This window comes from Castor canadensis, chromosome 4 (assembly GCF_047511655.1).
Source record: "Castor canadensis chromosome 4, mCasCan1.hap1v2, whole genome shotgun sequence".
Classification (NCBI taxonomy): Eukaryota; Metazoa; Chordata; class Mammalia; order Rodentia; family Castoridae; genus Castor; species Castor canadensis.
Window position 1 is genome coordinate 150,287,771 of NC_133389.1, and position 21,208 is coordinate 150,308,978.

Consider the following 21,208-nt stretch of genomic DNA (forward strand, 5'->3'; position numbering starts at 1 on the left):
ATCCAACAAGAAGCCACCGACAAGGCACAGTTGCTATAGCTGCGTGAAACCCTGTCAGGCCCCACACATCACCATGGCATTTACTTTCCTGTGTTATATATTTGTCAAAATCACCTTTTAATACATTTATATTTTGGAATCGTTAGGATAGGATCATTCTAATAGTCCCTTTAGACACGTGCCAACTCTCAGCTTCGCAGCTCCGTCAGCTCTCTCACACTTCCAAAAACGGACACACTATGCATGGTGCCCACCACACTCCCTTCTGAGAAGGCTCTTGAGTGGCCTCCACACCCACAGCCTGCTGCTGAAGACTTCCTTTCCCTCATTACCATGCTTTGTAACAATCGCTTCTTATCTTACCTAGGGACTAGATACATATGTATGTGCTTTTGCTGGTGCTATCTGAGAGGGATTATCTGGCACAAATGTCTTGCCTTGGAACTGTAACTGATTATCTGAACCAAAATGTGAATGTGAGATAGAACAGAAAACAGTCAGGTAACTGGTAGCATTGGAACAGAGGCAGGCTAAATGCCAACAGAGTAGAACACTAAAATAGGATTACATACTAATTTCTGAGGTGATTTTAAAAAGCTGATTTGCTAAAGCTCAACTGTAACTTGAATCGATTTTCAATTATCTTGTGGGATCTGCTGAGACTTCCTGATATATCCTAATTAACCTGAGGAGACCAGGACAGTTCTTTGCAACCTTGAAAAGCCTAATCATATTTTTCAGTTAAGTGACAAACAAAAAAGAAAAAGTAAACTTATTACCTCACACAAATGAATGGTCTTGAAGTATTCAGGTGAAGTTTGATCTAGCAGTTTACTTGTACTGCTAAGGACTTTCCTCATTGTCTATTCCTTTGGCCATATGCAGTCTCAGGCACCAGGAGCATTGGAAAAGCTAAGTTGTTAATGTTCCACACTGGATGAGCTTTAGGTTTTCAAAGATATTGAAAACCATGAAGAATTGGATAGCAGAAGTGGATAGAAAGTTGGAGGTTATGTCCACTTCTTAGCCCAAATAGCTACCCAAAGATATACTGCTGTAAACACTGATTTATTAAACGCTGACATTCCACTATGAGAAAGTTGTTTGGTTAAACCTTAAACCTTCACTAACATGCCAATATCCTACTGGGGAGGCGGAGATCTGAGGAAGGGTCGTGTACACCTAGGAAGGAGAAGAAACTACCAAGTTGTGTCTTATTTTAACATGTGCCAGTCAGTGGGGTGCAGGAGTGGCTCAAGCGATAAAGTACCTGCCTAGCAAGTATGAGGCCCTGAGTCCAAGTACCACCAAAAAAATGTGCCAGTCAGGTGCGCTGGCATGTGTCAGCTACTGAGGAGGCTAAAGCAAGAGAATTATTTGATCCTAGGAGTTCCAGGCAGCTAAGCATAGAAAAAGATGTTCAGCAAGAGTCATTAGGAAAATGAGATGCCACTCCACATCTACTAGAGTGACTAAAACTAGAATAATTGATAGTATCAAGTGTTAGTGAGGAGGCAGAAAAAGAGAATGAGCACAGGCTGCTGCTATAGACATAAACTAGTATAAACATTAGAGAAAGTCAGGCAGTTTCTTAGGAAGCTATTCATACCCCAAACAGGAAACCCAGTCATTCCAACATAACTGATCTACTCAAAAGAAATGAAAGCATATATCTATCTACATGAAGACTTTTCTGCAACTGTTCATGACAACTTCATTTGAAATAACTACAAATTGGAGACAGCACAAGTCTCCATCAATGTCCAGTGACTCAGGGAGGCCACCGAAGATAAGGGGTGAAAGCTGGATATGGTGATACACACTGTAAACTCAGCACATGCAAGGCTAGCACAGGAGGATTAAGAGTTCAAGGCCAACTTGGGCTACATAGCAAGACCTTGTTTCAAAACAAAAGAACAACAAAAGAAAATGAGGAGGATGAGGAGAATAAACAGTGTCCACTGGATTTGGCAATGAGGTCTCTAGTGACATTGGGGAGAGCCCTTTGCACAGCAGGGTAGAGAATAGGTCAGACATCAGCACACTAGTAATCTTGCCTTGCATATTGGTTGCTGTAAAGGAGGCAGAAAGGACACAGCTGGCTGTTGGAACCATTCCTCCTGAGCCAGGACATCACAGCATGCTGGATCATTGGAAAGATGATGCCTGTGTGTCTAGACTTCTGACTCTCAGAAGAACAATCATAGTCTCCTAATTTTGATCAGAATGCATGGCAATCATCACTCCTTTATTCTTGTTCTCCTTCACTCAAGTCCCAGAGCTTCTTTTTTCTTTCTAGCTCCATCTGTTCCCTTCATGCTACTAGAAAAGGTGGTCCATAACTACCATCTCCACTTCCTCTCACTCTCTCTTCTCTCATTATCTCGAGGCATCTAGAAACCCAGTCTTGACAGGATAAGTGAGTTTAGAGAGCCAGATCAGGAGTAGCCTAGAGCATTTTATCACCAGGCTTGTCAGTAGCAAAATGCTGGTTGATTTTCCAGATGAGAACTACACTGAGATGTCTCTGAACTCTTGGCTTCTCAAACCCACTGCTGCTGACACTTCACCTTTTAGCACAATGACCTACTAGCCTTCATAACTATTCTTCTTCCTTCTTCCCCACCTTCAAAAATTCTTAAAACAAATTTCCCATCTCTGCTGCCTATTTTTTTAGTGCCTGACTTGTTAACTGGCTATCTCAGACAGGAATTTCAATTAGCTACTTGTAACCAAGGTAGAGAATATCATCATATCTTCTCATGTAAAAAAAAAAAAAAAGTAACCAGAGGTCTAGTCCAGAAATGCTATGATTGCTCCTCAAGTGGCCAGGGAACAAATGTCTTTATTTTTGGAACACCATTCTTAGCACTGTTTTCTATTTTCAAGGTTGCCTCATGGCCCAAATTGTCTGTTGAAGCCCAAGCCATCAGTGCTGCCTTCCAAGGGGATAAAAAAACATAGGAGAAAGGAGAAATAAGGAAGGGGGGGGGGTTTAAAAAGCACAAAGCAGCAATTTGCCCTTTTCTTTAAAGAACTTTCCAGGAAATTTCCCTTGCAATTTTCTCTTTTATTTCATTGGCTATAAATTAGCCACATAGCCAAACCTTGCTACCCTCACCAAATGAAAGCAGGGACCTCACTGAAAGGGAAAGAGTTGATTTGGGGTAGGCAACCAGCACTCTCTGACATAATAGAATTGCAATCCCCCTTAACATCCTGTTTCCTGTACTGGTGCCCTATCTTATCTCTCTGACTTTAATGTCTGTGGATGGGCTTCCGTACATCTGACTGCTTGCTGACTACCCACCTGGGTCTCCAAAAACTTCTGCTTCTAATTTCTACAGCTATGCCATATCACCATATTTGTTTAAATCTCTTGCTTGCTTATTGGCCTTCCACGCAAATTTGGCACCAGACGTGGATTACTGAACTCCTGGTAAATTTTATTCTCCAGTATTCCAAAGATGTTTGCAGTTCCCTTAGGGAAGGGAAGATGAGCACGTGCCACAAAAAGCAAATGTGGGAAAAGAGCAATGACAGTCATCAGGTAAGACAGAAACACATCTGGTCCTTAACCTATAGCCTTTTCTTCCCTTCTCATCCTTTGCCTAATCTGCCATCAATTCTAGAATGTACCCCTATGTCCAAGACTTGCAATCATAGTTTGGCAACTACCTTGCCACTTCCAGAAATTTCTCCTTCTGCAACATTCTCGTTGGCTCAGAATCACTTTCCATCTCCAAGTCTTCACCTTTGACTTCATCTTAGTACTTATGTTTTCTTAACCTTCTCCTTTAGTCTGTCAGACACCCATTCTCATTAGTGGCATCTCCTCAGACTGTTGATAAACAAGTTTACTTGTTCCCTCGGATTTGCTGGAGCCAGCTCTTGTTGGCTCAGGAAAGACAATTGTTAAAAATAAAAATAAAAATTAATATAAAAATATAATTTGTAAACTTGAAATTGGCCACAGTAGGTGTATTTACAACATGGAAATTGGCACTACTAGTCAGGGCTTCCTCTTTTTCCTGAAAGGTAGCTCACCAGCATACCACTTCTCACTTCTCCCCATAATTGCCCCTTCTGCATGCCCACGCACAGCAGACATCTCTCACTCCAGGGTGCTCATCTCTTCCAGCTACCTTCACCAGCTGCAGATACTCCTTCCATCCTCAGTTGTACCCAGTGACTTAACATTTTGGCTGCCACATTCCAACATTCACTTATAACATTTGATAATGGAATATGTATTTTGAAAATACATTCTGGACTCTAAAAAGACTTTTCCAAATCTGCTGACAGCACTATTTGAGATCTGTCTGTCTTCAGAACACATAAAATCATATGGAGAATTCATTTGAGGAGAGAAAAAGCCCTATATATGAAAAACAGTGTTTCAGTAGAGGAATTCATCTATCAACATCAGTGATGGCTCACCACAGAATATTATCTTCTGCGATGTTAATATTGGGAGGAAAAGGACCAATTAATTATTGCAGGTATTTCAAAAAGCCTATTGCAAACTGTGCAATGATAAAACTGCATGAGTCAACCAAAATACCGAATTGCTTTGTCCTTGGTAGGAATTTTTCAATTCAGATCATGCCATTACCTTATATCAATCAGGAGCAGTGTTACATACATCTCTGATTAATAACAATGAAAAATGAATTAATTATTACTTATCATTGGCATGTTGGTAAATAAAAACATTGAAAATCTGCAAGGAAAAATAGCAAAAAGAATGATGGTCTTGGATCCGATAGACTATGACTTTTTAAAGAGCATGCCTATTTTTAATTATACAAGAGGTAATGTTTCTTTGTTGAGACACATGTAGAAGCTGCTAATATGATGCTGAGGTCAGCACATGCTGAACAGACACACCGCCTGGGTTTATATGTTAGAGCTTTGCCACTCATTAGCGCTGTAATTTGGGGCAAGTTACTTAACCTGCTAAGCCTCAGTTTTCTTATCTGTAAAATGGAAATAAAACACCTACTTCACATGATTACTGTGAAACTAAAATAAAATGACACCTCCAATGCTTAGAATGGTGGCTGGCACATAGTAAATAATTAATAAATATTCAATCTCATTTTCATTATTGATGTTAGACACCCATTCTCATTAGTTGAATCTCTGGGCTCTATCCTGAGACTGTTGATCAATATTTGTTTGTTCTCAGGGGTTTGATGGACCAGGCTCATATTGCCTTAAGAGAGACAACTGCTAAAAATAAAAATTAATATAAAAATATAATTTGTCAACTGTTGATAGTTTGAAATTGGCCACGTGGGAGTGTTTGCAACATGGAAATTGACATGCACAGCAGACACCTCTCATCTTAGACCCTGAGCACCTACAATGTGCCAGAAACTGTCCACGTGTTTCACATTCAATCTCCTGCATCCCTATCAGTTAAGCACCGATGTTAAGCCCGTTCATGACTAAGGAAATGACTTTCACTGAAATGACGCAACTTTCCCAAGTTCTTGTGGCTATAAGTGACAAAGAGCTTGTCTCAACATTTTTTAGGAGATTTCATTTAAATGATAGAAAGATGTCAAACCCACAGCTGGTATTAAAATCCAAGCCAACCCAATATTTAGTATTCCATTGGGAAATTCTTCCTTTGTGGTCAACTGGGACTTTGCATGCTGTAGCATAAACTATTCTTGTTCTGTCTTCAGCAGAGACAGAAAAGCTCATCAGTGTCCCTGTGTTTTCATTGAAGACTGTTAGTAAGCTGCTCTCCTGACTTATCTTCTCCAGGTTTTAAAAACACATAGGCTCCTGTAAGCCTTCTTCATGAATCCCATTTCCTAACCATAGAATAATCTCCCCAGAAGTACTTCCACTTTCTACCAGTAATTTTTATTTATTTTTTTAAATTTTTATTGTTTTATTATTCATATGTGCATACAATGCTTGGGTCATTTCTCCCCCCTGCCCCCACCCCCTCCCTTACCACCCACTCCGCCCCCTCCCTCTCACACCCAGCCCCTCGATACCCGGCAGAAACTATTTTGTCCTTATCTCTAATTTTGTTGAGGAGAGAGTATAAGCAATAATAGGAAGGACCAGGGGTTTTTGCTAGTTGAGATAAGGATAGCTATACAGGGAGTTGACTCACATTAATTTCCTGTGCGTGTGTGTTACCTTCTAGGTTAATTCTTTTTGATCTAACCGTTTCTCTAGTTCCTGGTCCCCTTCTCCTATTGGCCTCAGTTGCTTTTAAGGTATCTGCTTTAGTTTCTCTGCATTGAGGACAACAAATGCTAGCTAATTTTTTAGGTGTCTTACCTATCCTCACCCCTCCCTTGTGTGCTCTCACTTTTATCATGTGCTCAAAGTCCAATCCCCTTGTTATGTTTGCCTTGATCTAATGTCCGAATATGAGGGAGAACATACGATTTTTGGTCTTTTGGGCCAGGCTAACCTCACTCAGAATGATGTTCTCCAATTCCATCCATTTACCAGCGAATGATAATATTTCATTCTTCTTCATAGCTGCATAAAATTCCATTGTATATAGATACCACATTTTCTTGATCCATTCATCAGTGGTGGGGCATCTTGGCTGTTTCCATAACTTGGCTGTTGTGAATAGTGGTGCAATAAACATGGGTGTGCAGGTGCCTCTGGAATAACCTGTGTCACAGTCTTTTGGGTATATCCCCAAGAGTGGTATTGCTGGATCAAATGGTAGATCAATGTTTAGCTTTTTAAGTAGCCTCCAAATTTTTTTCCAGAGTGGTTATACTACTTTACATTTCCACCAGCATGTAAGAGGGTTCCTTTTTCCCCTCGTCCTCGCCAACACCTGTTGTTGGTGATGTTGCTGATGATGGCTATTCTAACAGGGGTGAGGTGGAATCTTAGTGTGGTTTTAATTTGCATTTCCTTTATTGCTAGAGATGGTGAGCATTTTTTCATGTGTTTTTTGGCCATTTAAATTTCTTCTTTGGAGAAAGTTCTGTTTAGTTCACTTGCCCATTTCTTTATTGGTTCATTAATTTTGGGAAAATTTAGTTTTTTGAGTTCCCTATATATTCTGGTTATCAGTCCTTTGTCTGATGTGTAGCTGGCAAATATTTTCTCCCACTCTCTGGGTGTTCAGTTTGGAGACCATTTCGCTTGTTGAGCAGAAGCTTTTTAGTTTTATGAAATCCCACTTATCTATGTTATCTCTTAGTTGCTGTGCTGCTGGGGTTCCATTGAGAAAGTTCTTGCATATACCTATTAATTCCAGAGTATTTTCTACTCTTTCCTGTACCAACTTTAGAGTTTGGGGTCTGATATTAAGGTCCTTGATCCATTTTGAGTTAATACTAGTAGAGGGTGATAAACATGGATCTAGTTTCAGTTTTTTGCAGACTGCTAACCAGTTTTCCCAGCAGTTTTTGTTGAAGAGGCTGTCTTTTCTCCACCATATATTTTTAGCACCTTTGTCAAAGGCAAGTTGATTATAGTTGTGTGGCTTCATATCTGGGTCCTCTATTCTGTTCCACTGGTCTTCATGTCTTTTTTGTGCCAGTACCATGCTGTTTTTATTGTTATTGCTTTGTAATATAGTTTGAAGTCAGGTATTGTGATACCTCCAGCATTGTTCTTTTGACTGAGTATTGCCTTGGCTATTCATGGCCTCTTGTGTTTCCATATAAATTTAACAGTAGATTTTTCAATCTCTTTAATGAATGTCATTGGGATTTTGATGGGAATTGCATTAAATATGTACATTACTTTTGGGAGTATAGACATTTTTACTATGTTGATTCTACCAATCCATGAGCATGGGAGATCTCTCCACTTTCTATAGTCTTCCTCAATCTCTTTCTTCAGAAGTTTAGTTTTCCTTGTAGAGGTCATTCACATGCTTTGTTAAGTTTACACCTAGGTATTTGATTTTTTTTGAGGCTATTGTAAGTGGAATTGTTTTCATATATTCTTTCTCAGTTGTTCATTATTAGTATATAGAAATGCTAATGATTTTTCTATGTTGATTTTATATCCTGCTACCTTGGTGTGGCTATTGATGATGTCTAGAAGCTTCTGAGTAGAGTTTTTTGGGTCTTTAAGGTATAGGATCATATCATCTGTAAATCGAGATATTTTGACAGTTTCTTTACTTATTTGTATTCCTTTTATTTCTTCTTCTTGCCTAATTGCTCTGGCTAGAAATTCCAGTACTGTGTTGAATAGGAGTGGTGATAGTGGGCATCCTTGTCTGGTTCCTGATTTTAGAGAGAATGGTTTCAGTTTTTCACCATTAAGTATAATGCTGGCTGTAGGTTTGTCATATATAGCTTTTATGATGTTGAGGTACTTTCCTTCTATTTCTAGTTTTCTTAGAGCTTTTATCATGAAATGGTGTTGGATCTTATCAAAGGCTTTTTCTGCATCTATTGAGATGATCAAGTGGTTTTTGTCTTTGCTTCTGTTAATGTGGTTTATTATGTTTATTGATTTTTGTATGTTGAACCACCCCTGCATTCCTGGGATAAAGCTTACTTGGTCGTGGCGAATAATCTTTTTGATGTGTTGTTGAATTCAGTTTGCTATTATTATATTGAGGATTTTTGCATCAATGTTCATCAAGGAGATTGGCCTATAATTTTCCCTTTTGGAGGTGTCTTTGCCTGGTTTTGGGATAAGTGTAATACTGGCTTCATAAAATGTGTTTGGCAGTTTTCCTTCCCTTTCTGTTTCGTGGAACAGTTTAAGGAGGGTTGGCATCAGTTCTTCTTTAAAAGTCTGATAGAATTCAGCAGAGAATCCATCAGGTCCTGGACTTTTCTTTTTGGGGTGACTCTTGATTGCTGCTTCAATTTCATTTTGTGTTATAGATCTATTCAGGTGACTAATATCCTCTTGGTTCAGTTTTGGATGATCATATGTATCTAGAAATCTGTCCATTTCTTTAAGATTTTTGAATGTATTTGAATATGGGTTCTTGAAGTAGTCTCTGATGATTTCCTGGACTTCCATGGTGTTTGTTGTTATCTCCCCTTTTGTATTCCTGGTTCTACTAATTTGGGTTTTTTTTCTCTCCTCATTTTAGTCAGGTTTGCCAGGGGTCTATCGATCTTGTTTATTTTTTCAAAGAATCAACTTTTTGTTTCATTAATTCTTTGTATGGTTTTCTTGGTTTCTATTTCATTGATTTCAGCTCTTATTTTTATTATTTCTCTCCTATTTGCTTTGGGATTTGCTTGTTCTTGTTTTTCTAGGAGTTTGAGATGTATCATTAGGTCATTGATTTGGGATCTTTCAGTCTTTTTAATATATGCACTCATGGCTATAAACTTTCCTCTGAGGACTGCCTTTGCTATGTCCCATAGGTTCCAGAAGCTTGTGTTTTCATTTTCATTGACTTCCAGGAACTTTTTAATTTCCTCTTTTATTTCATCAATGACCCATTGTTCATTAAGCAATGAATTATTCAGTTTCCAGTGGTTTGCATGTTTTTTGGCCTTTTGTTGTTGTTGTTGAGTTCTAGTTTTATTGTATTGTGATCAGCTAGAATGCATGGTATAATTTCTATTTTCTTGTATTTGCTGAGGTTTTCTTTGTGCCCTAGGATATGATCTATTTTGGAGAAGGTCCCGTGGGCTGCTGAGATGTATGTATATTTTGTAGAAGTTGGATGGAATGTTCTGTAGACATCAACTAGGTCCATTTGATCTATTGTATACTTTAGATCTAGGATTTCTTTACTGATTTTTGTTTGGATGCCCTATCTATTGATGATAATGGGGTGTTAAAGTCTTCCACAACCACTATGTTGGAGTTAATATATGCTTTTAGGTCCTTCAAGGTATGTTTGATGAAATTGGGTGCATTGACATTGGGTGCATATAGGTTGATAATTATTATTTCCTTTTGGTCTATTTCCCCTTTTATTAGTATGTAATGTCCTTCTTTATCTCATTTGATCAATGTAGGTTTAAAGACTACTTTGTCAGAGATAAGTACTGCTACTCCTGCCTGTTTTTGGGGGCCATTGGCTTGGTAAATCTTCTTCCAGCCTTTCATCCTAAGCCTATGCTTATTTCTTGAGTGTCTCCTGTACATTTTGGTTGACCATATCCAGTATCATCTCTATAAAATTCTCATTGATTACCTGTAGGATTTCTTCTTTTAGATTATTCTTGTAGGCTTCATTGGGTTCTTTGGCATAGTTTATCTTCATTTTGTTGGAGTCTGGATCTGAGTATCTGTTTTCTTCATTTCCCTCTGGTTTCTGTACTAATTTTTTGCTGTGGGGGAACTGGTTTCCCTGTTTTTTCTGTCTTCCCATCATTGCCCTTGGTATTGTTACTGTCCCTATACTGTGTGCAATTAAATATTTTCTAGCTTGTATTAATAACAATGGTGATATTTAGAATGCAAGGGTGAGAGGAGAGGGAAGGCAAAGAAGGTAAAGAAAAAGGGAAAACAAAGTAAAAAAACACACGCAATAAAAACAGTGTCAAAGTTATAAACAGGGAGAGATAGTATACTAATCAACAGTAAGCTAAGCAGGCATTAGAGAGACAGAGAGAGGATAAAAAATAAATAAATAAAATTAAAAATTTAAAAAAAAATCTCCAAGTTCAAATGCAATAAAGTTTCAGTCTTAATAATTTTGGTGTTAGTCCCTCAGCCTCCAATCCTGGAGATGGTGTCTCAGAAGTAGTTCTGTCATTGTCTCATCAAAAGGAAAAAAACCAAAAAAGCAAAAAAACCCAAAACACCACAGAGTGTCCCAAGTTCAAATGCAATACAGTTTCAGTAAGTTTTTCAGCATACAGATGTAGTTCGGTTGTTGTCTCATCAAAGGAAGAAAGAAAAAAAAAGAGTCTGGAGACAGTTCTGTGAATGGCTATCTGAGGCTGTGGCTCACCTGCCCACTGCTGTCAGCCTGCTGTTGCTGGAGGCTTTATTTATGCAGATCTCAGGAGTGAGTTTAACACTCACCTGGCCCCTCAGGCTTTGTTTACTTAGAGTTCTCCTGGGCACGACCACCACTGCTACAAGCTTTCCCCTCTCCAAGCACATGGGGGAGGTGGCGCTACACCTGCATTCTCCAGCTGGCGTGTTTATTTACAGTTCATGTGGGAAGTGTCCCTTCCCCCCTCTCCTGCGGAGTTTTCCTCCCACCGCCACTTTTACAAGCTTTCCCACTCCTGGGTGCTGGGTGGGTGCCACCACTCTTGCCTTCTCCAGCCCCGCTTGTTTATTTACAGTTCGTGAGGGATTGCCCCTCCCCGCCTTCAGTGCTCAGGGCACCCCGCCCTCTTTGCTAGGTATCTTTTTTATTGTTGTTGTTTATTATTCAGTTTGTTTTTTTCTTTTTTCCCTGGGTTGTGGTCGGTCTGTCCTGGGGGCTATGCTGATCTAGCCCAGGGTTGTCTTTGGGAGTACCGTGTGCCGCTTAGCTCACCTGGTGGTCTGCTTCTCCCAAGCCATCTGGGCACTGGCATCCAGTGGTGCAAGAGCCCTCCTGGTTTCTCCGTTTAACGTGGAGTGGAGATTCTATGTGTAGGCTGGGGGTGTGGTGGTGTTGGAGTTTTACCTCTTCTTGGTGGTTTTTCCTGCAAGGTGTATCTCCAGCATCTCTCCAAGATTTTACTTTAGGAAGCATGCTTTCTGCTTCCTCCCTCTAGTCGCCATCTTGGAATCTCCCTGTTTTGGACTTTGTTATTCCACCTTCCTATCTAAAAGCCATTGTCTACAATATACCACAACACATTTAAAAAATAATTTTTAAAATTCTCAGTTTTGCATGTCCTTTTGTTTTGCAGGACTGAGTCTAGATTCTCCTATACTTAGTTGTACAATCAGGAAGGCAAATGGCAGTATGGTAGAGTGGTGCTCTTAAAAAAAATGAGGATGTGTCATTGTTAACCATTCATTCTCCTTGTCTGGGCCAGGCACTGTGCTAGACACCAGGAACAAACAACACAGTCCCTGCTGACAAAGGAGAGCCAAAATCTCCTAATGGAGGTACACCATGTGGAATTACCTAAGATAGAGCAATACACAGGAATCAACAGGACCAAGAGGGAGAGATAGCAAAGATATTTTGAAAAGTGCAGATTGTAGGATCTGATCAAGAATCCTAGGTAACTAGTCAGAGCCTCTGGCTCTAATCCCACTTTAACTATTAATTATTATGCCATCTGTTAAAGGTTAAATTGTGTCTTCCCCAAAATGATCTGTTGGAGTTCCCAATGGCCAGAACTTTAGCGTGTGACCATATTTGGAGATAAGGTCTTTAAAATAAGGTCCCCTATTGCTTCTCAGCCTTTTGGCTAAGTTCAAGTATAGTAAAATAAGGTTCCTAGAGGGGGCTCAAGTCCAATATGACTAGTGTCCTTATGCAAAGGGGATATCTGGACATAGAGACAGACATGCACAGAGGAAAGTCAATATGGAGAGACCCAGGGAGAAGTTGGCCATCTACAACCAAGGAGATAGACTGAAACAGATCCTTCATTTGTAGCCTTCAGCAGGAACCAATCCATCCTCCAGCACTGGGAGACAGCACATTTCTGAGGTTTAAGCCACTCAGTTCTGTGGTCCTTTGTTACAACAGCCCTAGTGATCTAATATACCACCTCAGTGTCATAAGCACACCTCACATCTCAGGTTTCCCTCTAGGCAAGTCCAACCTTTGGGAAGATTTGGGCAAAAACACACAGAGCACAACAAACCAGAAACATGCTGGTATCTGCCTTTGGTTCATTCTTGTGCTGTGACCCAGAGGAATTAAAGGATTCTCTTTAAATAGTTTGGGTCCACAACATAATCCTTTAAACTGCCCTACTGTGGCATCAAAGAGCAAGAGTCCTGTTTGTAAGGTAAATAATATACAATGATGAGAATTTTAGAGTACAGCTACACTTAATAGGTCAAACTTTGTGTTAAATAACAGACCAACATGGTATTACTTAAAACAAATGGCTAAGGAATGCAGAAGATGTTATATTTCACTAATAATCAGATTTGTGACAAAATTGTTCTTGGTAAACAGAAGACAGTAAATTCACATCAGAGAATGAACCCATGCACTTGACTGAATAACAGCCTATTCACTTATAACTTACACCTGGTGCTGTTTGTCTTCCTGTTGACACAACAAAGTACATTGAGCCTAGAACTCCCTTCCTTGAATACACAGTGACATGTAATCTTTAAAACCAAATCCAACCTTCTTTTAGGTATATGTCCATTTCAGAAATAGCTTCTGAGAAGAGAAGGTTTTTAACCTAAAAAAAACCCCAAAAAACTCAAGCAGTGAAAATAACCTAACAAGTTCAGCCAAAGTACATTATTTGGGTTTTTGTTCTGTTTTGTTTCTGGCATGTTTGGCCCTTAAGTTGGCAAGGTTATGCTCTCTCTTCTCACCCCAAGTCTTCAACTTTTTCTGGGAATTTTCCAGGCAGAACCTGGTTCCAGGTCATAACTCCAGCTGTTGGCCTGGATTCCCTGGGGATGACTTACTGCTTCGGATTTGCCTTAGCAAGTCTTCAGAGGTCTTTGTTCCTCTGCCCATCTGCCCCTCAATCCCCAGCCTCAGCCAATGTCCATACTGGGCTTTCCTTTCAGTCTCTCTTTGCTTTCTGTCCTTTCATTTTTTAAAATAATATTATGATGCAAAAATTATATATTAAGGGGGAAAAGAAGAGTACAGTTAAAAGTGAAGACCCCCACTTTCTGCTTTACCCTAATGGATACCAGTGTTACAGTTGAGTATTCTTCAAAGTACACAGAATTCTGCCCTTTCTCCCTCCTTCTTAGGGCTCTTCTGTACACAGTGTTCTGGCTGGTACTTACCACTAAAAAATAAACCATGAACACTTTTGCATGTCAACACATATGTATCTCCCTTGTTTTTAAAAATTATTATGCCACAGTATAGATGTACCCAACTTGTTTAACTTTTCTGTGCATAGATGTTGAGGTGTGGTTCAAATTTTTTGGCTCTTACAACTAATGCCATATATTTTTGCATGCTTCATAGGAGAGATTACTTGAAGTAGAAATTGCAGTTAAAGGTTATATACAATTTTAATATTTATAAGTACTGAAAATTGCTTTCTAAAAATGTTTATTAATTCATACTCCAGTCAGTTAAATAAAAAAATATGAAAGTTCCTGTTTCTTATATATACTCACAAACATTTGATGTTAAAATGTTTTTTCTCAAACTAATAAATAAAGCCAGGTATGGTTGCACACCTCTATAATCCCAGCACCTAAGCAGTTGAAGCAAGAGGACTGTGAGTTTGAGGTCAGCCTGGGCTATATGGTGAAGACCCTGTTTCCAAAAAAAGGGGAACGGGGGAAGTGGCCCAAATAATGTATACACATGAAAGTAAATGTAAAAACAATAAAATTAAATTTAAAAGTAAATAAAATAAAACCTCCAGTCATGCAAAAAAAAAGAAGAAGAAGAAGAAGAAGAAGAAGAAGAAGAAGAAGAAGAAGAAGAAGAAAACATGGATAAACAAAATATGCTATCTTGATTTATACTGTGATCATTGGTGAGGTTGAATATACTTATTAGCTTTTTAGCACATATTCTTTCTTTTGAGAATAATCTCTGCATATTCTCTTTTCTTCCTCCCTTCCTTCCTCCCTCCCACTCTCCCTCTTCTTCCTTCCTTGCTTTTTTTCTTTCTTCTTCTTTTTTTATATATATTTTTGTGGGTTTGGGAGAACAATACAAGGGATGGATCTCAGGGCCTCACATGTGAGCTCTCTAGCATTTGAATCATGCTCTGCTCCTTTTGTTTTTAGTTTGTTTTTCCGATACAGTCTTGCACTTTTCTCCTGGACAGCCTCCCATCTCCCAAGTACCTGGAATTATAGGCGTTCACCACCATGCTTGCCTCTCTGTCCATTTTCTTATTTTACTGCTTCTCTATTTTGTAGGGATTACTGGGGCCTGTTTGTTAGTATGCATATTAACCCTTTCCTGCTGTGTATACACTTCATGTGTTTTTTTCCCATTAGATAAAATTATTTTGGGCAGCTTTCATTGTACAGAAATTTGAAAATTTTTGTTGTCATATTTGTCTAATCTTTTCTGTTATAACTTCTGGGATTTTTATCATGCTATTTCTAATTACTATTATAATGATAACCAATATTCTGAAAGTCTCTAACATTTTTTTTGTCTTTTACTTTTTTTTTTGACAGTAGTGTGGTTTGAACTGGAGGTTTTGTACTTGCTATGCAGGTACTCTACCACTTGAACCATACCTCCAGCCCTTCCGCTCTGGTTATTTTAGAGATAGGGTCTTGTTTTTCACCCAGGCCAGCATGAACCACAATCCTTTTATTTTATGCTTCCTGCCATAGCTGGAAGCATGCCACCACACCCAGCTTTTTTCTGTTGAGATGGGGTCTCCTAAACTTTTTGCCTAGGTTGGTCTTAAACTGCAATATTCCTGATATCAGCCTCTTCCCAAGTATTTAGGATTACAGGTGTGAGCCATCAGTGCTGACTTACAGTTTTTTTTATATTTAGAATATTTACTTGTTACTGGAAAGTTAGCACAGTTGTCTACCTCAGTCCTTGCATCTGATGAGAGAAGAATTCAGGCAAGGCATAGAAATGTAGTTAAAGTAATAGTAAACTTTATTAGGAAAGGGGTACACTTTCATTGGGCTGAAAACAGATCATCTCTAGAGTGAGAAGGAGAACAATTATTTTTTACCTGGGCATCAGTTTTTTTTTGAAGTGGAAAGAGTTTGGAGTGTTAAGTCCCTTACTAGGCCCAACTCACAAGGCTAACTCATGTTTAAGGTCACAAGGATAGGGTAGTTCTACAGATTTATAATATACCAACTACTTCTGCATCACCTGACCCCTAGGATATGGTTTCCAGGTCTGGGTCTTTGTTTTGTTAAGTAAAGACCTACCTTACTTAAAAACATCTTGTGACATCTCATGACCTTCGTGGGCCATTCTGATCCTAACAGGTCTGTAAAGTGTTTTTCTTCCAGAGACCTTGAAGAATCCTCCATTTTAGGTTCCTTTTGCCTAACTCCATCACTAATGGCTAACCACTACTTAACAAATTCATCTGGAATTTCTTCCTCAATATGGAGTTAGACAGTGTATTAGTTATGTTGAACTCACCAGAAGGTAATTTTACTCAGATAAGGATTCATTTTGTGAGCCAGGCACCAGTGGTCTATGACTGTACTCCTAGGTACTTGGGAGGCAGAGATCAGGAGGATCACAGTTCAAAGTCAGCCTGGGCAAACAGTTCTTGAGACACTATCTCAAAAACATCAACACAAAACAGGGTTAGCAGAGTGGCTCAAGCAGTAGAATGCCTGCCTAGCAAGTGTGAGGTTTTGAGTTAAAACCCCAGTACTGTCAAAGATTCATCTTATGTGTTCAGTAACACCTTAGGGTAACTCAGAGACCCAGGCCCCTTACCTCTGCTAGGTAAGGGGTCAGCAAATATTGTCCATAGACTACAATACATCCAGCCCACTGCCTGTGTTTTGCAAATAAGAATTATTGGAGCACAGCCATGCCCATTTATTCACAGTGTCAATGGCTGCTTCCCCATAAAACAGTACTTATGGTAGAGACCATATGATACACAAAGCCTAAAATATTTACTATCTGGCCCTTTATAGAAAACTTTTGCTGACTCCTGCTCTGAAGTCTCGGGATTCTTAGCTTCTTCACGAGGGAGACAGATCACATAGGAAGTTTTCCCTGGGTGGGACCTGGTGTGGTGTATAAAACCTCTATGTATGTTCCACAGCTCAGAAGACAGTCCCATGGCCTCACCCCATATCTTGGGAAGCTTGGAAATATGAATGAGTTGCATGCCCAGGAGGGAAAAGAATGATTAGCTACCCTCTACCATAGTACCTCCTACAATTATTCATTTATTTCTTCCTTCCTATTTTAATCACAGGAACAAACAGCTCCCAAATCTTAGTGGCTTAGAACAAGTGTTTTATTTCTTGTTTATGCTACATGTCCACTAAGGTCAGTGGAGATGGCAACTCTCATTATTTTCATTCACTTCAGTTTAATGGAGGACCTTGCAATTTGCTTGCTGTTTGCAGTTCTAGAAGGAAAGGAGTATGTAGTGACCTGTGCACTAGCTCCAAACTTCTGCCGGAGAGTGATATAGATCACATCCATTCACGTTTCTTTGGCTGAAGCAAGATGCAGGACTGTACTTCAGTCATGTGGGGAAATGTGATTTCATTACACATTTCAAAGGAAGCAGAGATGGGGTATCTATGAACAACACTAATAGATACTACACTCACACACATATACAATATACTCATCTCATTCATCCTTCCCTTCCCTCTCCCCCCAGAGAGGTAACCCACATTCCATCCAGTGACCACACCCAGTCAAAGTCCAGAATCCCTAAGTGGTAGATAGCTCTCTCTATCAGGGCCGAATGTTGCATAGTGATGTGGGGCCTAGCAACTAAACACTCTCTGTCCACATCACTTACTCAGTTATCAAAATTCAAATAGATACTACACAACTGAGTCTGGCCTGATGCAGGCTTCAGGGCTCTGAGCTACTTCCGTGACCATGCCTAGAGAATCACGAACCCAATGAAATCAAGGGGTGGGGCACAGGGAATATGGCATTTTGCTGAAATCAATACTCTAAGAGTCACCTTTATTGACTCTCATGCTTGCAATGAAACACAATGGATGAAGGGTGTAGGTGACAACATGGAAAAAAGCAGTAGATATAGATTAAAATTATTTACGTGACAATACTAGAAAATATAAAGTAACATACTTTGTTCAATCCCTCTTATGGTTTTTTTTTTTTTTTTGGCAGCACTGGGATTTGAACTCAGGGCCTCATGCCTCATGTTTGCCAGGCAGACATTCTTACAGCTTCAGCCATTCCATCAGCCCCCTCTCATGGTTCTTGCTCTTATAGTTCTTGCTTGTTTGCTTCAGCTCTTCAATTTTTTATTTTGTTTCGCAAACACCCAATAAGATTCATGGGTTATAATTATGGAGAGTCATTTTAAACAGGAGAGTCATATTAGCTTTCAATAGATAACCTCTTGATCATAATTTCAATGTAATTTTTCGCACAAAATTTCTAGAATATGGTGAAAATGCCAACTTATATCTTTTTCATATTCTACCTTTAGATTTTTATCTCCATGTAATAATAGGAATGCATTTCATATATTTTTCAAAAATTTATGCTTGACTTATCAATACTTCTTTGCCAGTCATTTGATGTACAAGAAGCTTTTATTTACATTTCAATGGACATTTTAAACCCTCTCTTCCAGAAAATGGTTTTTTTAGAGTAAATTAATTTGAATAAAGGTCCGTTTGATCTGAAACTTTACTGTCTATAAAACTTCTAAAACTTTTATTTCTTTTGCTGAGCCCCTTAACTAACTGTTGATAGTATTGTTTTCTTCAGAGTTACTTGCTTTTTCATGAGCCAGGCTTCCATTCCCACTGTAGAATTATTTTTAGTCTACTTTGTGGTAAAATGACTGTTAATACACTACTAGTCTACATTTATTTTTTCATCAGTATGATGCTTCAACATCTGTGCTTTCAATACACATAGCAGTTATTCTTATGGCTACTACCTACTTACTGGGAAACAGCCTTCAGATATAAAAGGGCAGGTGTGGGTTTCTGAAAAGCCTTTCATCCCTCTGGTCAGATTCAGTTCTTGAAAGTATTTTTCTGTCAGACTTCACTAAGCAAGTTAGATCTGCAGTCCTGGGGAAGATTCTGAAGTGGTAGAAGAAAGGAATGAAGACTGAGTTCAGTGTCATTTCCAAAGCCTTTCCTAGGAAAAAACTAATTTAAAAATTCTAGTTATGGGGGAACTTCCCCAATTTAAATGAATTATTTTGCCAGGAGACCTAAACTGTGCATCAAGCTTCAAGTCAATTATTTTTTTGGGGGGTAGAGGAGAGGGAGAGGTAGGACTAGGGTTTGAACTCAAGGTTTACATGCTTGCAAAGCAGGGGCTCAATCCACACCTCCAGTCCCCTTCATCTAAAATTAATAAGCAACAGGACCGTGTAGGTATCTGTCCTTTCTACTTAGTATGGCTTCTAAAAGCAAGCTTTCCCGTTTGCAGCATGGGTGGGCCAGGCTGTCTTGGATCAGTTTCTTCCCTCACCACTTACTAGCTAACAACCTAGGCACATTATTTAAGGTCTCTAAGCCTCTGTTGCTTTATTTGAAAAAAACTAAAAAAGAAAAGGACAAAAGTACTCCTTACTCCATGGCGTTGTTTGAAGGATTAAATCGGCTAATGCTTATAAAACACATGCAAGTGCTTGTCAAATAAATTTGTGATCCACACAGCAATCCAGTGCGACTACAGGATGGCAAGAACACCACAAGTCAAGTAAGAAAATAAGTGCTTTGTCAGTGTTAGCAGATTTGAACTTTACCTGGAAGGTATATTTTATTTCAAATTATGAATTCCAGAACGGGGATGATAGACGACTCTGGTGTACAGCTGGTGACCCATTACAGTCTGGACCTTGAGAGGCACAACCAACTCTGGTCTGATATTTCTAAGGGTCTTTGACACCCATGAAGTCGCTAAGAAACAGTTACTGGTATTGAGGCAAAGGGAGGGTGGAAAGTCACCCTTCAAAAATAATCTGGAGAGCAGCCTGCATTTCACTCTGCTGCCTGTGGAAGAGGGGTGTTATCTAAAGCGCTTCCATCATGATAATGATTGAGAAACTGCCTTTTACTCTCCCGACGACTGCACTCCCAGGCAGAACCCCAGGGCCGATGCCCCAGGCGTCTAACCGCAGCTCCGTTGTCACACATGCTTAGCGCCCAGCGTGCGACCAGAACAGTCCGGGCTAGCCTGGTTTCCAAGGTCAGACAGACTTTCTCCGTGCCCGATTTCTCGGGGCGTTCGGAATAGGCTACCTTTGTTTACCTATCGAGCTCGGCTCCTCCGCAGAAAGGGCACTGCTACCTTCTCAGAGGAGAAGCATCTCGCATTCGCAGACAGGGAGTGCATGTGAGTGTGTGTGGGAGCAAAGTTCATTTTCCTGACTAGGGAAGGAGGACTCCCTCGCTAATCACACGGGCTGGAACAAAATCTGAACAACAAGGGGGGTTTCAGTGAGGCGGAGGCTGGGGGAGAAGGCGAGGAGGCTGGAGTGGGGCAAGTAAGCCAAGTGCGGGGATCCTTCTGGAAAGTAGGGTGGGAAAGGAGCTGGGGAGGGCGTGTGGAGGGACGGGATCTGTGTCAGAACGTGCGTGTGAGCGGATACAAAACCCGAGAGAGGCGTGAGCAGCGCCGTGTGTGCGAGCGGAGCGAGGGGCGCCGGCTCGGGGTGTGTGCGCCTGGTGAGTGACACCGAGGGGCGGGCTGGCCGGCGGGCGGGGGCGGGCTGCGCGGGGCGGGAGTGTCCCTGCGTGGAGCCGGCCGCGCCGGAGTTGTGCCAGTGAAGGCATCCAGCCCGGGGGGCCGAGGCGGCGGTGCCCTCCACCGCGAGCGCCGGCAACGCGGGCCGAGCTCGGAACGGCGCGCGGCCCCGGCCCGCCCTCCGCGCCGCAGGGGCCGCCACTGCGCCTCCCCCGCGCCCGCGCCTCCAGCCCGGGAAAGAGCGGCCGCACTCGGCCCCGAGGTAAGCCAGGACCCTCCACTCCCACTCCCCACCACGGCCGCCGCCCGGGCACCCCGCACCCCCCCACCCCGCTCCACGTCCGCCAAGCCCGGGCCGGGACGCGGGGTGCCGGGTGGACGCGGCAGGGCCTGCGCAGCCGGGATGGAGACTCGGCTCGGCCCCGCCGCGCGTTCCGCAGCCCGGGCTCCCAGCCCCCGCCGCCTCCCGGGGCGCTCGCTGGGTGTGGCCCGCCCTCGGCGCCGACGCGGACCGGACGCGGAGGTCGCCGTCCTTCCTTTCTCCGGCCGGCGGGAGGAGGTGCAGCCTTCCGCGCGCATCTGCGCGCCCCGGCGGGCGAACGTGTGGCCGCGGCGCTCGACCTGGACTCGCCCGCCCCGGATCTGAATGGCCCGCGGCCGCGGTCCCTTGCCTTGCCCTGCTCCGCGCGGGCGCCCCCTTCCACTCGCAGGCGGCACTGAATCCCACCCCTCCCGCCGCACGCCGCCCCCTAGCTCCGAGCTGCGGAGCTGCCCGCTGCAACCGGGACATCCAGTCCTCGGACCATCCCGTCCTCGGAT

General features: G+C 41.4%; 1 protein-coding gene across 6 annotated transcripts in view; it reads left to right on the plus strand.

Moving 5' to 3' along the window:
* Nucleotides 1-19,753: 19,753 nt before the first annotated feature.
* Nucleotides 19,754-21,208, plus strand: part of Spats2l (spermatogenesis associated serine rich 2 like) — a 160,910-nt gene continuing 159,455 nt past the window's right edge. The window contains exon 1 of one of the 6 annotated variants that reach the window (XM_074071347.1): nt 19,754-19,891. The gene's annotated coding sequence lies outside the window, so the exon portion shown is untranslated. Of the gene's footprint in view, nt 19,892-19,967; nt 20,039-20,165; nt 20,190-20,276; nt 20,371-20,542; nt 20,652-21,208 lie in introns of those variants that run through there. The other 5 variants (XM_074071348.1, XM_074071349.1, XM_020173004.2 and 2 more) reach the window with 5 other exon arrangements.